Source organism: Falco rusticolus, chromosome 2 (assembly GCF_015220075.1).
Source record: "Falco rusticolus isolate bFalRus1 chromosome 2, bFalRus1.pri, whole genome shotgun sequence".
NCBI lineage: Eukaryota > Metazoa > Chordata > Aves > Falconiformes > Falconidae > Falco > Falco rusticolus.
The window spans coordinates 82,034,350-82,055,079 of NC_051188.1; the positions used below are offsets into that span (position 1 = coordinate 82,034,350).

General features: G+C 41.5%; 1 long non-coding RNA gene across 1 annotated transcript in view; it reads right to left on the minus strand.

The window, feature by feature from the left end:
- Positions 1 to 20,730, minus strand: part of LOC119143062 — a 58,699-nt gene that overhangs the window by 14,391 nt on the left and 23,578 nt on the right. The window contains exon 2 of the long non-coding RNA XR_005102568.1: positions 3,735 to 3,827. This is a non-coding gene — a long non-coding RNA (uncharacterized LOC119143062). The remainder of the gene's footprint in view (positions 1 to 3,734; positions 3,828 to 20,730) is intronic.

A 20,730-nucleotide genomic window follows, 5' to 3' on the forward strand; every position in this document is an offset into this window, starting at 1 on the left:
AGAAGGGTTCCACCTTACACTGGGAAGTCTAAAGTGTCTGTAAATGAAAAAAGACTGAGGAAGACTTTGTCCACTCTTAGCCAACCTCAGTGGCTAAACCTAAGCATTTGGTCCTGGCTTTGCTCCATAATTAGCCAGTTCTAGACACTGAGAGGCAAAAGACTTCAGCAGTCCTTAGGCATCTTTGTAAAGCTTTTTTTAAGCAGAACATGAAACATCTCCTAAGCAAACTTCTCACCATGGTTAATTGTATCCAATCGTTCAGAAGCATCCACATGGTTATCATCTCATAAGCACAGTATAACAGGTAGTAAAAATCATGAAAACTTACATTTTACCTCTGCTGAATTCCTAAAATTACCTAATTGCAAAGCTATTTACAAAATGAAGAGAAATTTGAGGACAGCAATAAACTCTAAGTCAAGAAACAAGGTGGGAGGTGGCAGATTGTGTGATTGCATACCACAATGTGGGTCCATCAAAAATACAAACAAATTTAAGCCTGAAGTTATGAAGTTTACCTTAATTTTTCATAATGACATCCAAGCATTCTAGAAAATGTTGGCAGAAAAAGAAACTAAAGACAAGCCTGTAAAGAAGTTCTATTTTTTTGTACAAGTTAATCAAAATTGAAATAAGCCTTAGGTTGAAAATCAGAAACATGATCTGGTTTCTAATTAATTGGGTAAAATTAGGTAATTAGGTAAAAATTGATTCACGTTACCTTGAGCTTGAAAGAAAAAAAAAAAGTAACGAAGTGGAGAAATGCACTTTACCTGCTGTGCTCAGCTGAATTCACATTGCTTCTATGTTCAAAGCTACCTGTTTTTTGCATGAACCGTAAAAGGGAACCATTAAAGGGAAATCTTTACTTCTAAGTAAAAGATAACCAATGATCCAGTGCAATCACTGGCCGCCTGATCATTCATACCAGTTAACTCAGGTCATTGCCTTGCAAGCTCTGTTTTGGACTGTTTCAACCGGCTATTTCCAACACAAACCTGCTACCCAGCGACTACCTCTACGCATTATAAATTCAGGCTGTTCCACATAACTCAGCTGCAATTCTCCCTTAGTTTTATTTTATTGATACAGGCATCACCTGTATCACTTGCTGTTACAATCCCAGACTTGCTGCCCTGCCCTCAGTGTTCCAGTATAGCACCCACAGAAACTACACTTCTGCTATAGTTACTTTTTAAGGAAACATCAAAGGGTTTTCTTTAAAAAGTGTCAGAAGCTAAGTGTGAAGGCTTTGCTAATACAGCCACACCAGTAAGGACCATACAGCATGGGAATGCTGTTACACTCTTAGCATGGGTATGAATAGCGAAGGTATGGTTAATTTTGCTTGGGAAAGTGTAGCCACAGGAAAGCTGAGAGTGGTTTGTTTGGTTTGCTTTGCTTTCTTTTAATCAAGTTAAGCTACAACAGCAAAACCGAAGTTTTGCAGCGTAAACGGTAGGATTTCTTCAGCTCATTTCCACCTGTTGCACCATGCTGCCCTTTTGCTAGCATGGTTTTGAGAGCTAAAACTTTTCTCTCTGACACCTAGAAAGCTGTCTTCTGTCTCAGGCAAATTCCACACATCTGAATACAAAGATCATCCTAGTATAGTTTTCATATGACACTTCTTTATTAAACATTACCAAGGTATTTTATGTCTGTCTGAAAAACAAAGAATATTACGAAAGATAAACTGGAGTATCTGAGCCGCAGAAGGGCCTGAACAGTTCATTAGATAAAAAATCAACAGAAAATGAATTCCAAACCCCAAAAGATGATAGCAAATTGCTTGTATTGGCATTTCAGGTGGATTTTTTTCCAGATTACCCTACAGGTTAAGAAAAAAAGACTTGGAAACAGTGACTCCTAAAACAAACTGAACAAAGACTGATGTCTATTTGCAGAAATATTAGTTCTCAGTGGGTATGTCTGCATTCAATATTTTCTATATTATTACATGGTTTCACTGTTCCTAGAGTCTGTTCAGCTACTCTAATTTTTTTTATTATTATTATTATTATTTTTTGCTTAAGGATGTATTTTATTGCTGTTGATGGGAAAATCTGAGCCTTGTAACTTTCCAGGCTACAAATTCACAAGTGACAGTCAGACATGAACAGAATTTCAGCACACTCGATAAACAGAAACATGGAAACAATATCTTAAATGTAAGCAGGGAGTACTGATGTTAAAGCGTTGTTTTAAAAAGAGACAGGGAGAAACAATGGAATTCCTAGGTTTTCAACAAACTGAGAAAAAAGAAGGATTTCTTTTCAGCCAGCAAATGTGACACACATTAAAAGGCCAGCAAAATCAAGCTCATAAAATAGGATTCCTCTAGATGGAACTCTTGAATTTGAAAGATGACAGTCATGTACAAAAGCATCGAAACTTAGGAAATTATTCTCTTCCTGCACAGCTTATTTCTGCTACTGAAACACCTCCTTAGAGGAAAATGGGCTTATCTCACCTACTCAGTCCATGGTATGATGAGACACAGCTCTCCTGTGCAGAAGACTTGAATGTAATGGACTTGAATAATGTAGTATAATAAATAAAATTATGACTATGATAGAGGTTTTGGCAGGTGCAGAGAGCTACCTATCTGTGTAGTTCCTTTTAGAGCAGGATTAAAGCTGCTAATCAAGGATTTTAGATTTGATTTCAGCTCTTGTTGAACTTTCTACTAACACTTGCAAACCTGCCTGGACAAGAAACAGATGTTTTTTTAGATGTATTTAATAATATTTTGATTATTCTGTAAGTAAAACAATCATATGAAAATACTATGTTAATGGATGTTAATGGGCTACAGAAAATCAAAGTCACTAAAGTAGAACAGAATATTTATAAAATATTATGAAGTACTGACACAGCCAAAGAAGAATATTACATAGCAATTTTGTCAACAGTAGAAGAGAAGTTCTGCAATAACCTTTAGGACAAGTGTGATATGTTTTAAAACTAACCATTAAAAATATTTTGGGGAAAACAAAAAAAGTGTATCTCTACAGACCTAAGTGATATACTTCAGCTTCAGAAAAACACAAAGATGCCAGCAGTAACACCTAGACACCACAAATATATTCACTGAGAACACAAAAGCAGATGAGGTAGAAGTGCTAAAATGAAAAAGAGCTTTGCAGGATAATACATCCCAACTGAAGCACTTGCAAGGTAAAATAGAGTAATATGAGGCAGCTGCCCCTAAAGCCTTTGCACTCACACTGAGGAAACAGGTATCAGCTGGATGTCAGGCCCTTGAACCCTCCATCAACACTGCACGGAAAGTAACTGCCATAACCAAGATCTCTGCACTTCAGCACAGGGCACATGTGAAAATAATAGACACGTTAGAAAGCACAATGTGATAACAGGTAGTGAATGTCGACTTCTGCCAGTGACTGTGCAGTTTTTATTCTTTGCATTTTTAGCTTCACATCTTGACTGCTGAAACACTTTTCTTGGGGCTATCTTTGAAACATAAAGAGAAATTCTGTCTGGCAGAAAACATAATGTGCATGACCTACCATGGTACACATAAGCATGTGCTGTACTCGCTCATAGCTATCTGTTTGCTTCTGGCTGTTATTAGAGGTACCAGTTACGCTCGTAAACTCATACTGCATATGTAACACATTTATCTTCAAAATATCACTTTTCTCATAGAATTTCTCACAGCAGTTGCGATGCTTTGCTTCCCTGTTTCTGAGAAGTCCTAGGACTACCTCTGGGGATGCCGGTTAGCCAGATATCCTCCACGCATGGGTCATGGTCCAGGAGCTGCCTTTCCCCTTGCAGGGCTCCAAAGATCCCAGCTCCTGCAGTCAATGAAACATACAGCTCAGATATAACTCCCAGCAAAAATTAAAAACTATAAAAATACATGCAAAAAAACATTTCAAAGACACGCCTACATAACACATGCAGCGATATCGCCCCAGCCCAGAGACAGCCCAAAGCACAGTCCCTGTAGATTGCCACATGTAAGATTATTTGCTCCAGTGCATAACAAGAAAACTGCACACAAGAAAAAGTGACGCAGCAGACCCAAAATATATTAACTGATCTATTTCTGCCAGGAACAGTAGGGAGGACCAAAAACACCTGTGACCCTCTGAGGTGCAACAGAGACCTCTGTCACTGCTGCCAGAGGAAAGCGCTCCTGGCCATGGGTCCCATCCTGCACCCTGGCACACCACTGGTGCCAGCTCTGGCAGAAGCTGAGCCAGAGGAAGGGGTGAGCTCTGGATGGCACTGCTGTGGCCCTGGGTGGTCAGCGGGTGCTCCTGAGCCTTCAGGTGCCAAGCCAACAAGGACCATGCAAAATCTGTAATCGCTTGCTACCCCAAAGTGCAGCAGCAGACAACAGGGGTGGTGACAGTTTTTCAGAAGACATTTTGTAATTGCAACTGTGTGTTTCATATACAGCAGCCAGATGCTTGTGGAGGGAGGGAGGGGGGAGAGCTGTAAATCTATAAATAAGTAATGGAGTGTTGGGCTATGAAATTCATAGATTAACATAGGAGAAACTCTCTCAGCGGCTGCATTAATGCCAGCACAGCGTTCAGCTGTTTGTCACTTTGAAATGACTCCTGCCTCCCACCACAAAAGCTGTGTGGGGCTTGCCTGGCCTCCTGTGTTCTTCTCTCGTGTTCATCTCTGGCCAAAAAGAATTAATTTGTCACTGAGATTGTACAGTCAGGATCTCGAGCTCTGCTAATGCCCGCTTAAATAATATGACTGCCTGATGTAACGCTGACCTCTCTGGTCTCCGAGTGCAGTTTGGTCCTCACCGCCTGTCGGAGAAGTTTTTGGGGGAACAAGAGGCACAAGGGGCCACCACAAACCTGTTTCTGCTCTCACGCTATGAGCCTACACTTGATAGCAGAGACCCCAGGGTCACGGCAATATCCCACATGCTTCAGGTCTGCGAGAGGATTTATCAGTCTTGGAGAACGCCATGAGCACCTGCGGCTGTCAAGCAAGAACTGATTCAAACCTGCAGAAGCCTTTCCATATACTGCTTTTTCAGGGAGGAATTTAGAACTCCTTAAACACAGCAGCACCCACTTGCGCACTGCGCGGGCTCAACAGGCACTGGTACCGCACGTTCTGGAGAGCTGCTGCCACCACCTCCGGCCACCCAGCAGAGCCACAGCTGAAGCAGCAGCCAACTCCCCGGAGCTGCCTCCCCCACAGACCCCTCTTCCCCCTGCCACCCAGGGCACCACTGAGACTGTTGGCACGCCTGGGGCAGCTGCCCACTGATGTGAGTAGCTCCAAGCTTGTTTCTAACCCCTCTTGCAGGGACAACGCGCACTTCACCTCGCACAGCTGCCCAGCTTGACACAAGACCTTCCCCCAGGTTTCCCTGCCGAGGGCAGAGCCCAGGCACGGCATGGGGTACAGGCTCTGGCACAACTCACAGAGGTACCTCGCTGCCCAGCACCTCAGTCCCACAGCTCCTCTCCATCTACATTTATCCTGCCCGTTATCCATTTTATAGTGCTTCTCCAACTGACTATCATCTTCCATCATGGAAATATATACTTTGTAGTTAGTCACTTTATTCCTCTGCCAAGGATGCTCTCAAGCTCCTGTCAGTAAAAGCACCCTGTGTTCTCTTCATGCCATAGATCTTTAACTGCAGTAGTTATACATTACTTAGGCTGCACGTATTTCTTCCTAAAATAACACAGGCGTCTCTATAGACCTTCACTAGGCCTTTGATGCACTCCAGGCATCTTGCTTTTCAGTCCATTATTCAGTAACACAACTGAAATAATTGGGCCTTAGTACTTCCTAAGTCTTCACAATTTTTTTGACTCCTAGCAGGGTGAGTGGTCAGGTGTGATACAGAGCTCAGAGGAAGCTGAAAGAAAAGAGAATAGGTGAGTACGCTAGGAATTAAGCTAGCGCTTGTTGTCTGCCTCTGTAGAAGGGTGTAAGGCCTAGAGGAGAAAATCATAGATGGTACCACTAAGAACACAAGCGAAGAAGGTGAATGAATGAAAAAAATGTAAGTCAAACCCCACAAAAAGCTCCTGAAGCAGCATTACATCGCCCTCAAAACAATAGGTAAAATCCCTGGAGATTCCTGTCTCAAGCAGACCAGCAAGCAAGTCCACAACTGTGGCATGTGTGAGACAAATCTTGTTCCAGCTACCTCGCTGGGTGCTGCCTGATCTCAGACAGAAGCATTCCTCACGAGGTGCCGAGATATGAGTCACTGGGACATCTATGCTGTCCAGGCAAAGCACTCCCCATTTTTCAACCATGGTCCTGAAATCCCAGTTGCCCACAGCACATACATGCTTGTGCATGTTATACTTTGCATCTAGTCTTTGCTGTGGAGTGAATCAGTTCTCAAGACAGGGAAATTTGAGTACAAATGAGACACTGGAGATGGTGGGGACTGACCCCTCAGAGTATGTGCATGCTGCATGTGATGCCTTTGGCCTGCTCCGGTTCTGCAGGAGTACCCCAGCCAGGCTCTCCTCCTGCTGCAGTCCCCCATGCCCACACACTGTGTCTCTAAGTACTGTGGTTTGACACACGAACGTGGTAACAGCAGGCTGCAAAGCAACCTTCTTATTTGCTTCTAGATTTTCTGCCTACAAATCATGTGCACAGTGTTTGAGATCAGCATCTGGAGAAGACAGGGACCTGCTTCTTTGTGGGTGCCACATTTACAGACAGGGATTTGTAGGTGGGAAAACTGTTCTAAAAAAAATACAAGTATCCTGGACTTGTGGTATGTGCTTTGCTAGGGCCCAGGAGTATCTTCCACCTGGGCAACAGGGCCCTGGCATATCAGGGAGAAATATATCTTGTGATACACCTGTCATCACCATTTCGGAGTACCTGCTACCACAGCACAGGTGGCTTGTTTGTTAATTGAATAGAAGAAAATCAATACATATCTTTTTAATGCAGTCAAGTATTTAAAGTATTGTAACCTAAAAGGACAAATCAAAACACCAAAGAGGAAAACCACAGAATATCTGTTAAAAAAGACCCAGGGTCTGAAATAGGATGTGCTGGTTGTAAACATATTCCATCACCTAGGTGCACCTCTCTCTCCAAGGAAGCAGCCACGAGATATGTTCTTTACATAGTAAAATCCAGGGAAACATTTCTGCAGCACGGAGGCGTGCAGGCTAGCAGTGAGGCCAGCTGGGCAGACCTGCCCTGGAATCACCTCTTGTGTGATCCCACTGAAAGCAGTAGGGTTGAACAGGCTTACAAATCAGGAGAGCGGGACGCCCACTACCAGCTGTTGAAGCTGCAAACTAAATCTGATGATCGCAGCCAGAAATGTGCAAGACTTTGGTTAAAATGTTACAGAGGAGTCTAAAGATGATGTGGTAAATGTTCACACTGGTTACTCCAGTAAGCTCAGAACACTTCTGTTTAGGCAGGTCATTTTTCCCCAGGTTTAAACCATTGAGGCAGCAAGCAGAGTTTGGAACAACAGATCCAGGTTTGCCCATGGCTGGCAAACTGAAGTCAGGAAGTTTTTTGCTGAAGTCACATTATTTGGGTAAGGGGAGCTGGGTGAGGCCATAGGATGGCTTCTTGAGCAAAGTGTGATGTACAGTAACACCCAAAGCAGAAAATTCTCAGTCCTAAAAAAAAAAAAAAATAAGAGAGGATGATTCTAGAGGCAGATTCTTGTTTTATTAGGTGTAAATCAGATGTGATATTAAATCCATATGGTAAAGGTTAACATGTAAGAAGTATTGCATATTGATCACAGCACTTCAGAACTGGCCCATTTTTCATTAGCATTTTATTGGCTTCACAAGAATAGGCAGCGACACTGATACAGAATGCCTAAGAATTAACTGCAGCAGTAAATGATAATGCAAGTTTTAAAAAGATAATCATGCCTTCCTTATGCTTGTGATGCTAACAGAGATCCCTAATAGCAGCATCAATTCCATCTCCCAAACAAGGGGAAATTAACATGGGAGAAAGAAACTATGCAGATCTACTAATAAAATCATAAAGCTGATAGTAAAATGTTCCAGCAGCAGAGGAAAATGCAAAATAAATAGCAAAAATATATTAATTAGTACTTTCTCCATTCCACTGCATATATATCAGATTCCAGTACCTGCAAAAGCAGGAAAGCTTGTGGTATCAGAGCTCCAGTCTCTGAAACCTATCTTCCTATGACTGAGCAATTATCCCTGAAGGCCACTAAATTAAATAGGGGGAGACAGAGACAGTAACATTTTTTTCCCAAGGACACTGTAAGATTAGACATCTCCCTGGTACAGTTCTCAATGGAACAGTAACACGCTGCTTCCCCCTTATCCCCATATATTAATATCCCAAACTCTGAAAAACACCTCCCCAGTGGGTGAAATGGAACTGGCAGTGACCCTGTACACTGACGGGAGTGGGCTGGGGAAGGCAGGAGGGAGGCTTTGTACCCCGCTCAGCCCCTTCAAGGTCAGTGTGTCTCATGGAGGGGAGCAGCAGCCAGTCCCCAGCTCTGGAACTGCTGCACTACTTAAGCCTCAGGCTCACACAGGGGTATTTATGCTGGTTTGTGTCTGATTTGCATCACCTGGGCATGCTGGTTTACATGCAAGTAATCAGGACTGCAAGCACAAAATAAAATCAGTAAGGAAGGTATCCGTCAGTGATCTCACACCCTGCAGGTCCACCTGGACCTGGACCCGTCCACAATCCCGTCAGCTGAGCAGAGCCCACGCATGTGTCCGACGTCACTCCTGCCCACCCTGGCACGTGCCCTGCAGCAGCCCGCAGGCTGGGTGCCACCAAGTCCCACCGAGCAGCCAGGGCGCAGAGGCGCTTCGCAAGCTGGGGAGAGCACGGCGATGGCTGGCATTCAACAGGTAGCCGAGCTGAGGCTTTACACTGTAGCATTAATGGTGAACTCTATCTTGCTCTTTCTGCCTCTGCCAGCAATTGCAGGAAAACTCTTCTTTTTACTTCTTGCCTGCTGCTGAACACTGCTGTCTTCATGGAACTGCCTGTTACAGATCAAGCTCTTTCCCGAGCACTAATACTTAGGTCAGACCCCATTGTTGTGCATGTAAAGCTTGGAGCATTTACACTGCCTTCCACCCATCAGCACTGAATTTCACCTGCTGTTTCATTATGTGGTCATTCAGTGTCACAAAATCCTTCTGCAGCTCTCCAGGCAGCTTTCATTTGCGCTGCCCACAGTAACTTAGTGCCATCAGCCAGAGATGAAGTTATTTTGGCAAGTTATCTGAAACGTCTTCTTCTTCTCACAAAAAAATCATTCTGTCAAATAAACAATTCCTCTTCTGTGAGCACACCACCAATTAATGGAGGTTAATTGTCTACAACAAACAACCATTCAATGTATTCATTACACTAATGAGATTTCCTTTTTAGAGGATGTATTAGTTGAAAAATGCAGTTTTGTTGACTTGGCTTTTAACTGTGGCAAGGAAATGTGCTTGAATTTGGGAAAATCTTTCATTCCAAGAGAAAATGACAACTGCTCTTAAAAGAAAATGGATATTTATCTGCTAGTTGACACTTAGGTCTCCCTGAGCAAAAGATCAAAAGAACCGCTTTCAAATACATTAATTTACTAGGTGTTTTGTAATATAAATATGTGTGATACTGCAGTTGCACCCACTTGTTACATCAACTATAAATATTTTTTAAAGCATAACTGACCCTAAGAAAGCAATCTTGTCTTCCTGTGTCACCACCAGGTTGCCATCACAGAGCTAAAATTACCTAGTTTTCACAGCGATGTGCTGGAAAGCCAGTGGTAAGTAACAGTTAAGATACTTTCGATTTCCGTATTTAAAGTTTTTGCAGTTACAATGATTCAGCTGATAAAAGGTTGTCCGTTAAAATTAAAAGGCACATATCACCAGAGACAATTACATTGGACTGGGTTTGGCACTGCTACAGCCACACCACTACATATTATTAATCGACAGTCAGGCTGTGTACTGCTGTTCTCCTCTCCATTCATACCCACGTTTTCAATGCAGACCAAGTAAGAATCTAGTGTTTCAATGATTAATAAAGAGATATTCAAACTATTCCATAAGAAAAAAAATAGATTTTGGTACTCAGAGGTTAGCAAGCCCTTAAAGAAGGAAAGAAAATAGACTGACTATGATCTTTGTCACATATTCCTAAGCCCATCCACAGCATTTTCACATCCTGTGAGTATCTGCGTGACTCTCATTTTGCTTGCACAAATGTTTGTGCTGATCATTCTTCACTGGTGTGTGCCACATACTAAGCTGCTATCATAAACAAGGCTCCGTCAGACCAGGTGTTTTGCAAAGACCTGTAAAGACATTTTATCCCAAGAAATTTGAAACTAAGAAATTTAAAAACAACCACAGTGGTAACAATTTTAAGTTTTATGCACATGGCTTTATGGTATTTACCTGTTGCTTACTTAGACTGCACTTGCACCCACCATTTGTGTCAAACTCCACCTTGAAGGTAAGGGCCTCCAGTGAGGTTGTCCACATGCATGTGGACATGTAGTCATCATTTGTTAAAGACCTGTGAAAGCTATATGATCTCTCATGAGGGAAGTGCTCTGCAGTACTTAGAGCCATTTCAATTTGATGATTTAAAAAGGCATATATTGTGTGGTGAATATGAAGAGAGAGAAATGGGAAAGGAAAGATAATGAGAAGGCCCACCAAAAAGATGGATTAAAAGCATCAGGTGCTCCACCAGGCCAAGAAGCCAACTCATTATGAGTCAGTTCCACAGGTCCAGTTTCACTTATCTTTTCCAAATAATATGTCTTTAACTTTCAAGAAGGGTTTGGCTGTGGGGACTGAAAAATAGCACGGGCCACAGGGCAAAGAATGGTGGATGAATGTTTATAAGAGCATCTACTTAAAAGTGAAAACTCACTTTCATTGTATGTGTAGGTACATTTCTCACTTCAGCTGAGTGTGAAGAAAAGATCATTAAGAGCACAGGCGTGAGTTACAAAAATATTTCACTGCAATTAACAAGATGCTAAACTGGATGAGATGTGATGGGAAACACATCCCTTGGCATGGATTCCACCACTGCTCCATTTGGACTCAGGAAAGCAAATACCAGCTTCAACTCAATTATTTTACTCCAGCAAAAACTGCTGTGGCCTTATTCATCCTATTGAATCTGCCTTCTCTTCAAGTCTCACATATAGTTCCTCCTCCATGAATGGGGAGAAGAGCCAGATGCCCCCTGTCAGTCGAGTGATAGCACAGTATTTTTAGCAAAGAAAAGTTCCAATATGCTGTTCCAGACCATTTTGATGCAGAATTAGCTCTAAAAATAATCCACTTGTCTCAGCTCCCCTCCCCAAAGCCTCCCAACTAGTCACATATGCAGCCAGTAAAACAAATACAAAACATTACTACATCAGAACTCGTGTTAACAGATTACATCCTGAGAGACTACTGCCACTCTGGGTAGATTCTCAGAGCTAGCACTTCCAAACCAAACCTTTATCACATGCCTTGGATGCACAATGGGGTTAGGGTGAACAGGGTTAGGAACATTTTATGAATGCAAATTAAACAGCAAGAATAGAAAAGGCATAAGATGTTCCAAACCTGAAACATTTAGTAAGAGCAAATAAAAAAATAAAAGTGTAAAAAACCCCACAAAGAACCTTCAATCTCACTTGATTAGGTGATACTTCTTTAATCAGCAAATGGCAATCTTGTTTCAAACTGAAGATTGTTGCTACAAAGAACATGAGAATAAACTAAATCATCTAGCACTTATTTAAAAAGCTGCAACACCAGCAGGCTTGTTGTAATATAATAGAGTAGTAGAGCAATTATACTCTGGGATTACTATTTATAGAACATAATCAGGTTTTCCTTATTTAAATTATTATTCAATAATTTGTGCTCCTTAGAAGCATCTTCAAGTTGATGTAGGGTTTGAAATAAGTCTTAATGAAAATACAGCAAAACCCTGGCAGGAATCTGGAACGATGTTCTCTGCCCCTCAGAGATCACAAGTGGTGTGGTCCCTGCGAGTCTTGCACTTCAGGAGCAAGGATCTCCCTTTCTGAGCTGAAGGAATGAACACCAGACAGATTAGGGGACAGGTTATTAAACGGCATGAAGTAGGTGCTGTGAAAAGGATTTGCAACACTGCTTGGGACAATGGCTGTTCTGTAGCAAGAAATGCAAGAAACCAAGAGAAGTCACATACTGAACCTCACCAGGAGGAGGGGGAGGAGGGTATTTTTCCACAGGCAATCCAAGAACCTATGATACTGACATGCCAGCAATCCCTGTGAAGCCAGAGCCTCAGAAAATCAAGTGTGAACCTCCAGGATGACCAACCAGTGACACAAGGACACAGTGAGACATGCCTCCAGGTTTCTTTCTTCCAGGACGGTACCTTCTCTTGAGCGGGAGCAATCGGTCACCATGTGTTCATACTGCACAAAGCCCAACCACGACTAGTCCGGGCAAAGGTCTCTGTGGGCTATTGCAACACAAATTGTGTGCAATAATGACTATTATTTCTAAAGTATAGTTAAAACTAGCATCAGAGCACTATTGCTACTTATTATTTACTATTTAATTTATCAACTTCATTTAAACTATTTACTTTAAATGTGAAGAAGGTATATGCCATGATTTCTTTATCTGAGTCAGAACAAGAGCAGTGCCCAGATTAGAGAGATGGACCTACAAGGCAACAAATCCCTTACACCCACAGGGTAGGGGATCAATGTCTGTTTTCTATCAGGAGGAATTGACAGTATTTTAAGGTGCTAATTGTTAGTACTGCCAATTCTGAGCTCAACATCTGCGTTGTAATGAGCCCTGCTTCAAATTCAAAAATGCACGCACGTTTTATAACAGCGTGTAGGAGTGTTAATGGCTTAGCTGCACTCTTCGGGAAAGCATTTCTTACATCTGAGTGTGTATAACTCCTCATCATTTTATTCTTTGCCCTTCTTTTCACCATATAGTAAATACCCAAAGTGCTTTATAAACTTTGCATCTAAGTTAACTACCCAAGCTAGGATTTTGCTTTATAAGCACGCAGGAGAACCCTTCAGTTCCCCTGTCTTCAACATACGTCCTGCTTATAGACAGGAAAAAACTGTCACCTGGTTCTGGAGTTCTCAGCATCCAGTTTCTCTGGTATTAACAGAGATTCCTAGACCCCACTCCTGGGACATCTCAGTCTCATTGAGCACCCAAATCTGCTTGGCACTGCCCAGTTGAATCCAGTGTCAACCCAACACCCACCTCGGATTAGCACGGGGGAAAAAGCCCATGCCTTTCCTCTCTGGAAATGGTCTGTGACAGCAGTGGAGCAGAAGACAGCCCAATCAAGCATCTTCATAGGGAATACTGATATGTTACAGCAGACACACAAACGGGGAAAACGGAATACTTGAGATTAAATGAATTAAATTAATTGCTGATAGAGCTTCTGTCTTCAGCAAACTAGGGTTTTTAAATCTCACCAAACACACAGCTATCTGCCCTCCTTTCTGTGTCTTCAGATTATAAGAATTGCAAAATTTCTTGTTTGTTCATATCATCTGATCAGCTTCCAGGCAATGGCTGTCAGCAGTGAACTTCTCTCGACGGCATGTCACTAATGGGGACAATTTGCAAAGTATCAATGCAATACAGAGAAAAAAATGCTTTGCATTTCATTTTAGAAAGAGCTGAATAGAATATAGCATCCACCACATGATTCCCCTGTACAGTCTCTGTTAACTGCTCAGAGGTGCTCAGTACTTGGGAAATCCTTGAAATGAGTGCCTTTTCCCTCTTGTGACTTGACCCAGACAAGCCCAGGCTGATTGGGGTTGCTGGTGGAACTGAAAACAGTTTTGCCCTCTGCCTTTTTTAAAACAGCAGCCAACCACATCAATCCAGCTTTGTTTGTGACACAACTAGAAGCTACAAACTGGCCACTTTCATTGTTTCTTTTTTAATTTCCCTCCATCAAACAGTTCTTTATTTCCCTTCACCTTTGTATCTTGCCTAGCAATCCAGTGATTCACAAATGTATCTTTTTCATATCTTTAGCAAAGATATTTTAATAGAAATATTAGCTTGACTTAGGTGAACAATGCCAAAGTGCACTTCCAAGTGTAAGTCTGAATTGAAAATCAGGAATTTGCTTTGATATTCACAGTACCTTTGGTCCTTGTAAATATTCATATAAAGGGTTTTTTCACCACAAAGACAACCAATATGTTTGCAAGTTCATGTGAAGGCGCTGGCACTTCTATAAACAACAACAAGATAGTCATCTATTTACAGAACAAAATAAACGGCAGGGGACTTAAGCGGCTATTCCAGCATTGGAAGTAATAAAGTACAAATGGATGACAATGTAAATATTACCACATGCAGGGGAATAAGAGTGTAACTCGTACGTGCCTCTGCCAGTATACTAATCCATATCTCACATGTATTATTGCTTTGGTTATTTAAACAAACAGCTGGATTTCTCCACCTTCAGTGGCTAATCTGAAAAGAGAAGATTCCTATTCCTACATCATATGGGTGAAACTAGAGAGGAAATGGTGATTCTGTTTTCAGAAAAGATACTGGTCTGTGCTGGATCCGTGACTCTGTAATACAGCTTAAGATTTCGTAGAATCACAGAACATCTCAAGTTGGATGGGACCCATAAGGATCATTGAGCCCAACTCCCTGCTCCTTGCAGAACTACCTAAAACTAAACCATATGACTAAGAGTGTTGCCCAGATGGGCCTTGAGCTCTGACAGGCTTGGCGTCATGACCACTTCCCTGGGGAGTCCGTTTCAGTGAGTGACCACTCTCACAGTGAACAACCTTCTCCTAATGTCCAATCTGAACTTCCCCTGACACCCATTTAGTCCCATTTATCTCTTAGTTTTCTTTTTAATTTTTAGATGTCGTTCTCTTTTTTATTATTATTTTTCCTGTCTGAAATAATTAGTCATGTTTTCCGTGTGAACCTGGAGGGTGCATCAGCTGGAGTTTAGCAGTTGTTTAGCAGTTCAACTGGAAAAGTGCATTCTTGCATTTAGACCCGTTCCAGAAATTCAGTTCCTGGTGCCTTGTGGAAGGCAGGGCAAACACGCCATGGTTTGTGACTTGTGGCAGGAAAGAGCGCCTGTAGTGCCAGACACTTTTGCACTCGTGAGAAAGATGTACCAGGCTGCAGACCCTGGAAGGGCCTAAACTTCACTTCTTCACTCGAGGTGCATGAAAGTAGGCAAGAAAAACAAAGCCCCACATGGAAGTGCTGCTGCAGCCTGTGCACAGCGGCTGTCCTCTCTTTCTTCCCCTCATTGCCACAGCTCAGCCATGAGTTGGCTGTTTAAACAGTGCAGAAGACGGGACCGATTTGTGAAATTATTTTCCTGTGTATGAAATGCTTTGTATGCAGTCTTTTTGACAGGTAGAAGCTCCTGTGCGCTCCAAGGCTTCCTTTTCTCCTTTATTTAGGAGTTCTTGATTTTAACAGGAGAATATCGACTGTTGTAACTGTGAGAAACGTTACATGGTGTCAATCTCAGATATGATATAGAAGGAATTTGTACAGAATAGACTGCAGGCAAATTAATGCATGCTGTCAATCTAAACTCACTGTTGCCAGGCATTTATAGACCATATCTAAATTATATTAATTTTCAACTGTCCATACTGCCAGCCTGACAGGTGACTGGTTCATGTAATAGTTGTACTTTCTTCTCATTAAAAGATACTTGTATATTTACTTAAAGATGCTTTTGCAAGTCGCATGACAAGAAAGCGGTGTTTCTCTAGCAGCCTTTGCTCTGCACGTTTCTGGCAGGTTTTTTTCCTCACGTTCCACATCAATAATGCAACAGCAACCAAAAGGCCATGTAGACATTTAATCTGTGAGTGCTGAGGGCACACAGCTACCGGCCGAACGTTCTGCAAACATTCTCCATCATCTGCTTCCACACCAGGGAGTTGCCATTGAAGACTTCCCAAAGTCTAAGTTAGATTCATTTTAAAATACAGCACTTTTTGACACTAAATAAAATAAACTCTTAGCTTTATTGAATTATATGAAAAAAAAGAGGAAAAATTATGCCTTTAAACCATCTTCTTGTCTCATCTGAAAACAGCTACCAGGAGCAGGCTAAAGTTTCCAAGTGATGGCATGTAAAAGCACCCTTTGTCCAATTTATAACTTGTATGTATCTACGTAAATATATATATCATCTTCCTTACTGCACCTAACAGAGTTGCGTAACACTGATGGTAGCAAGAGAGGAGCATCAAGAGACAGCATGAAGAAAGGGAGCAGGGCTACAAAATGAAGAGACCAAAGGACAGACTCCATATCTACTCTTACCCAACCAGAATGGAGCAATACAAATTTTATTCTCCAATGGTGTCTTCCAGACACAGCTGACGATGCTTTGTTTGACTTTGCCCTATGCTTTGAGATTGTTCACTTAGATCAACACATAAATATGGAAGGCAATTATTGTTGTGAAACATGCTTCAAATAGTGAAATATTATTGACTATAATTCACATCCCATTATATACACACCACCAAAGTGCAATTAATCATATGCAAATTTTATAAACATTATAGTTGTCAACATTTAAAGTCACTGTCAATGCTTTTGCAGGTAATTAATATATGGAAAGCATTCCCTCAGTTAAGAAAAGAGAACACCTAAGGAACGGTATGGTAATCTTACCTTCTCTCAAAGGCAAAACTGTAAAGATTTTAGTGGTGACACTGTCTCCGTAATAAATGTAGGCTGCCTGAGCTAAACACATGAGAATATATATATAGCATGAACTTTTATTTAAAAGTTAGCTTGTTGCCCACAGAAAAATAAGAGTTTTTTTATCCTTTTTCTTGCTTCTTCTGGTACTTTCTGACTCCTGAATGCCAGGAAGTAGAAAAAACAATTAATATTAAAAATTACTGTCATTACAGAACAAATAATACAATACATAATACCCCTGACACCAAATCTTAGATAAGAATTCAGTCCGCAAGAGGACCCTGTTGGAAATGTTATTGTGGAACTGCAAAAAGGTAGACGCCACCTTTGGGTTTGCTTCTCAGTCCCAGGGGCAGAAATAAAAATAGAAACTCCAGAGGGAGCAGGGACAGGACAGCTCGGAAGGTAAGAAACTGGGCTGCCTTCACCTCTTCCCTCTTGCAATGTCACAGTCACCTGCTCCTGTTGTTATCCTAAGGATGTGTCTATTGCCACTGGAAGGTCCTTGGGATAGCACGGTTTAAAAGAAAAACAAAACACTGCAGTTTACCAGAGGGAAAAGTTACTGAGAGTCATTAGGTGAAAGGGTAGCCCTTTCTACCCATATATATATATATATTCTTATACTTTATCTGCAGTATTTCTAGAACACCCAAGAACTTAGTCTTTGCATGTTCCTTGAAAAAAGAGGTGTGCACAAATATATGGCAAACATGTTCCCGGAAAGAAAGATAGCTGCTGATAAATGAGCTCTGAATTAGGTGACAACCCCGCTGTAGGGGGGAGGACTGGAAAGATCAAGGTATACCCACACTGCCGTCTGTGACAGAGCTGCAATTGCTACTGTAAGTGCAGCAGAGCAGATCTGGCTTTGTGCTAACTGCTTCTCGGGTGGGTTTGGCAGCCTGAGCTGTGCTCCAAGCTGCTACCACTGAGCTGCAGGCAGCTGCTGTGAGAGTTAATTAAAGACCGGCTTGAGCATCCTTCCAGCACAGTGCTGCAATAGCACTGACTTCGGTGTACTGTTTAGGCAGTATTACAAAAGTATAAAAGTATTACACATAGAATAATGATAAGTCTACAGTGGATAGATGGCTGTTCCTTATTTACTCTTTCACATAAAACAGCACTAGGACAGTGTCAGTAAAATAGACTTTTGCACATGAGGCATAATTAGCCGATGGAGTTTCTCTCTAGCACACATTACTACACCCAACAAGTCAGAAGAATTCCAAAAAAGGGTAGAGATTTGTATAAATTGTGAGAAGAGAGTAAAAGAGACAAATCACACATAAACACTGAAAAACACTAACGCTAAAGCAAACAGCAAAAACTCTCTTTTAACTATTAGGATTTAGGAAGACTACAGACAATATATTTCATAGCTGTTTCTTACACCATTTTCTAAATTGTTTGGTGTGGGCTGCTCTAAGAAACTGCCAGAGTTCTGGAACAGAGGAGTTCCCAGTACACGATTTGATATGGGAGGTGCTAATGATGCTGGGTATCATCATCACAGTTGCTCAGCAAGCATTCCCCAGACACGAAGTGAGCCTACAGATGCTGCTTTGTGAACACAGCTCTCCTTTTGTCCTGAGATGTTGAGCAATGATACATTCAGCAGCTCACTCTTTTATTATATTGTTTTTATAGTCTTTAAAGGTCTGAATATGACTTTCCATCTTTCCAGCAGTGCTTTTTCTTTATTGCTTGCATGAATTGTTCCATTTCATTATCTACCAGCACAGTATATCTTCCTTGTTTTGACAAGGACTGTTCTGTTACAATTACCTGCTGTCGTTGGGGTTCAAGTGAAGGTGCTGCCAGCTGGACAGAGGCTGTAAAGCAACACAAGTGAATTCCCCAGTGTTAAAGTTTCTTTGAAAATACAGGAAGCAATTAGCTACCTCTATATTTAAGAGGAGTGCTTGTATTGCAATGAGACTCTGCCAGCCGGAGGTTGGAGGCAGATGGGGGTCTGATGCTTCCCAAACTTCAGAGATGTTTGACTACTTCATCACAACATAAAAACTCTTCATCTCATCTGGAAAATTCGTAACATATAAGAACATGTTATACTTAGCCACAAAATAACATGGGGATAACCTGCACCAAACCTTTCAAAAGCAGCATTCCACATCATTCTAACAAGGAGAAACAGAAAGTTCATGACAGGTGGTAGAACTGACAGAAAGTGCATGTTCTTCTGACAGGCTGAGCACCTCTTGTCTCAGCTAACCTGAGTAGGAATCAGTAGGAGACAGAAACTAGGGCTTACCAGCATTACAGGCCTGCGGCCAGAAACACAGAAAAGAAAGGGAGAGGATGCAGGAGATGGCAGCATGGGCTCATGCAGGTCACCTGCTCCTCTACCAACAGGTGGACGAGGAACTCCCTCATGCCCCTGTACGTGCTGCTGGAGGGACAGTCTGTGACCAGTGGTGACCTCCAGACCAGGACTGCTGGAGGAAAAGCTTAGGACATACGGGACACCTATTACCTCCTGAAGGATTTGTTCACACAATGTAATAATGAAAAAAATTAATACAGCCTCATTCCAAGAAACAAAAAAACACAGCACAATATTTCAAAGTTGTTTGTTTGTTTTTTTCAAGACGATGGCTGGGACACATGTGGAGGCCATGATAACCCCAAAGGGTATTACCATTAAACCAGACTGCAACCAAACGTGCAGCTTCAGTAACAGATGACCAGAAGGCTGAAGCCATACACAAGAGCCATGCTCCTACATAAGGGATAGAAAAATTAAAGAAAAAGAGGAATTTCCACTATAACATCCTAAGTGAAGCTAATCAAAATTTAGTACATTTAGCATGGTTAGTACTTTTTGCCAAATTGATCTTAGTTATATACATTATCTTTATTTGCCTTAATAAGGCATAGGAATGTGGGGTTTTGACATTTTTTGTAACTAGTTTCTACTGAGCTAGTGAGTCTAGAAATAATCATTACTATCTGAAAAATGAAAATTAACCTTTTACTAGCTTGTTCCCTCTAGAAGTTTACCTGTTAATCATAACTGTGATATCCTTTCTCTTTTGCAGACTATACGCTACAAATGGAAATTTTCCTTCTCTGAAGCAGCTTCAGTTTCATGGAAGCCTAGAGAGATTCCTCTAATTTTCCAACTATCGCAGTCTCCAAACATTTTACTCTTGAACATAATTATTAGATCCATCAGCTTTGTGTTTCATCTATGTGTTCCTAACAGATGAGATGGTTTTGTGCCCCCTCATAAACTTACAAATTAAACTCCTACATGCTCTCCTGCTTCTTAATTTGGTGCTTTGGGACAGCACTGCTGTTAGCTCACTTAAGAACAAAACCATTATTCATATGAGCTGCAGCAACCTCATCTTCAAATAGCAAACTGCAACTTCCAAAACAAATTTGCATTACACTCAATGTTTAGCTTAAGCATTCAGTACCACACAACAGAAGCTCAAGCGCATTCAATTTAACAATATATGGAAGAAATTTTTTCCAGAAAAGAAAAGTGAAATTTACGTCAGAAGTCTGGGGTAATCTCGTGTTAATGAATATGGTTTTGATGGGTCTTTTATAGTCAGGTTCATCACTGACTGCCCTCGCAGCACCAACAAGTGAATATGAGTAACTATGCTCAGGAACAGCATATAATTGCCACTTTATATGGTATAAATAATTGCTTAGGCAGCAAAAAATAGTGAACTGTTTTCTCCTTAGACTTTAAACTGCTCTATTACTTTTTTCAACATAGAGAGATGCACTGTAGCCTCGCACTGGGGTGTGCAATCCAATAATGAGGCATAAGAACAAGGCAGCGAGTTAATCCATAACTCCTAAAGGCAATTAGGGTACCTAAAAGTAGTAACTGCCAGGATGCTTCTAGTGACACTAGCGATGTTCAGCAGATAGCAAATTCAGGGATAGCAAGAGTCACATCTTTGAAAGGTACCAAAATATGGTGGTG